This window comes from Propithecus coquereli, unplaced genomic scaffold, assembly GCF_000956105.1.
Source record: "Propithecus coquereli isolate 6110/MARCELLA unplaced genomic scaffold, Pcoq_1.0 Scaffold208, whole genome shotgun sequence".
NCBI classification, from domain to species: domain Eukaryota; kingdom Metazoa; phylum Chordata; class Mammalia; order Primates; family Indriidae; genus Propithecus; species Propithecus coquereli.
Genome location: NW_012145856.1, coordinates 866,166 through 869,109, shown reverse-complemented (window position 1 = coordinate 869,109; position 2,944 = coordinate 866,166). Strand labels below are relative to the sequence as shown.

At 43.4% G+C, this 2,944-nt stretch overlaps 1 pseudogene; it reads right to left on the bottom strand.

Moving 5' to 3' along the window:
- Positions 1 to 209: 209 nt before the first annotated feature.
- On the bottom strand, positions 210 to 1,136 carry LOC105810266 (annotated as a pseudogene).
- Positions 1,137 to 2,944: the final 1,808 nt, after the last annotated feature.

The following is a 2,944-nucleotide window of genomic DNA, read 5'->3' as shown; positions in this document are numbered from 1 at the left end:
TTCGTTAGTGGTACGTACAGGTGAACGCTGAGGACAGCCTCGTCCAGTCTGGAAAACGTGCGGCCTGTAAGTATATAAAACTCTGCTCGCTGCCAGCAACTGGCTCGTCTAGGTTCCACCTGCCTGCTGGTCACTGATGAGTTGTCGATACCCTTTCAGGCCCCAAATAAATAACTCAAAGTCCGTCAGAAGTTCAGCCTGATGGGGGCTCACACTGAGAACTCCGGGCCTCCTTTTCTGGGTCTCATCGGCAGGTGCCTAAATCGGAAGCCAACGAAGGGGTTCATCCAGAGGAGCGAAGGGGGCCCCCCAAAGACAGACTTCATCCCTTCCCACCGAAGCCTCCGCTCCCACGGGCTTCTCACTCTTCAGTCTCTCAATCTCCGTCTCATCACTGCATATGGAGTGGATCTGGGTGCCAAACATAACAGCGGTGAAAGTGAAAAACAGAAGACCCTCAAGGCACAGGAAGATCAACAGGATTACAGTTATTGGAGGTGCAAAATCACTGCATTCAGTCCACTGCCCTCAGACCAAGGAAATGAACTGAAATCCACAGAGAATCAGAGCATGGACTGAGGACAGAGCTATGTACATAGTGAAGAGCACAAAAAATCTCTGATTCTTTTCTCCTACACAATTATTCGCCCATGGGCAGCGATGATCCATTTTCCGAATACATCTTTTGCAAATACTGCAGTGGTGGGGCGCTCGGGCTTGATGCAGCAGCACTTAGGACACTTATAGATCGCCTCCCCTGGCTTCAGCTGCAGGCTCTCCATGTATTCCTTCGTAGCGTTTCCTTTGGGCAATGCCCTGGGGTCGGTGAGCATGGTCCTCAGGTGGGACGACAGGGCGAGCACAGCCAGGCAGTTGAAGATGACCCCGTTGACCACGGAGTACCAGAAGTCTTTGGAAGGCAGCAGCATGACAAACGTCGCCACAAAGTCTGCATAGACCACCAGAAGCCACGTCATGACGGCGCAGATCATGCCACAGTCGTCACGGATGAACCAGACCCTGTCTGCCATGTCGGCCGGGGAGGAAGAGGAGGAGGATGAAGAATCATAATTGTCGTTTTCAGTCAGGAGAAGATGATGCTCAACGTCCCGGAGCCTGTGTCCTGATGGCTGCATGATTTCCCTGACTCACCCTCACAGATTATTTCTAAACATCACTTGAACATTTTGTGCCTTTTCTTCAGGATCTTAAGGTGCATAATGTCCTATGTGATAGGATCCGAGGCCCGGGCGGGTCGCCCGGCGCTGCGGCTCCTCCCAGGAGACAGCGGGCGGCGGCGGCGACTGCAGCAGCAGAGGCAGGGAAGCATCATGCCGCCACGCTCATGGCCAGGCCGGAGCGGGCCCCGCCGCTCAGCTTGGTCCCCTCGGTTCCGCCGAGCCGGTAGGAGGGAGGCGGCCGCGGAGCTGACGCCGGAGCCCAGAGCTCTCTGCATTCCACAAATTTTGATAAGTTGCATTTTCATTTAGTTCAAAATGTTCTAAAATTTCTCTTGAGATTTGACCCTTGTGTTATTTAGAAGTATGTTGTTTAGCCTTCAAATATTTGGAGATTTTCCAGCTATCTTTTTGTTATTACTTTCTAGTTTAATTCTTTTGTGGTATGAGAGCTTACTTTGTATGATTTCTGTTCGTTTAAACTTGTTATGATGTGTTTTATGTGGCAGAATGTGGTCTCTTTTGGTGAATGTTCCATGGGAGTTTGGCAAGTATATGTATTCTGCTGTTGTTGTATAGAGTAGTCTATAAATATCAATTAGATCAAGTTGGTTGATAGTGCTATTCAAGTCAATTAAATTATTACTGATTTTCTGCCTGTTGGATTTATCAGTTACTGAGAGAAGGGTATTGAAATATTCAGCAATAGCAGTGGATTTGTCTATTTCTCCTTACATTTCTATAGTTTTTTTGTCTCATGTATTTTGATGCTCTGATGATAGGTGCATGTATTTTAAGGATTGTTTTGTCTTCTTGAAGAGAAGTGACCCCTTTATCTTTAACCCTGATTTTTTTTGTTGTTCTCAAGTTTGCTTTGTCTGAAATCAGTATAGCTATTCAGCTTTCTTTTGATAGTGTTAGCATGATACATCTTTCTCTGTCCATTTACAATGCATCTGAGTCTTTTATATTTAAAGTTGGTTTCTTATAGACAACATATGGTTAAGTCTTGTTTTTTTATAATCTGATAATCTCTGTCTTTTAGTTGGTGTCTTTAGACCATTTACATTTAAAGTGATTATTTATATAGTTGGATGGAAACATATCTACTGTCTTTGTAACTGTTTTCTATGTGTTACATTTGTTCTTTGTTTCTTTTTTTACCTTCCCCATTCATTTAATATCTGTTAATTGATGTTTTCCCAGTGATCGCCTGAGCCCACAACCAATATCATACACAGCTCTGTGTGCAGCAAAACATGTTTTCTCATACCTGTACATAATGAGGCAGGTACAAAGGTATTCATGCAGCACTGCTTGTAAAGAAAATATTGAGAGAAAACCCAGTATTCATCAATGGGGCAGTAGGAATGTGAATTGTGGTCCACTAATCTAAAGGAATACTATGAGGTGCTTAAAAGCAAGCCAATACATCTGCATGTCCTGTGATAAAACAAACTCTGACATATATTGTTAAGTAAAAGAAGTGTGTTGCAGACCAATATATATATTATGATTCTTTTAGGTAAAAAATGTGTGTGTGTGTGTAAATGCACAGGAAAATATCTGGTATTATACAAACTGATGTGTTGATGGTGGGTTTAGGAAAGCAAAGAACTACTAGTTACATTTTTATGACAAAAATTATATTCATGTATTCATAAGCTTTTTGAAGAAAAACTTTAAAAAAATGAAAGAAGTTCAAAAGTGCTTTTCCTGAGAAGGAGAGAACATCTCCCTGACATAAACAACCTTCTCTAACCTCA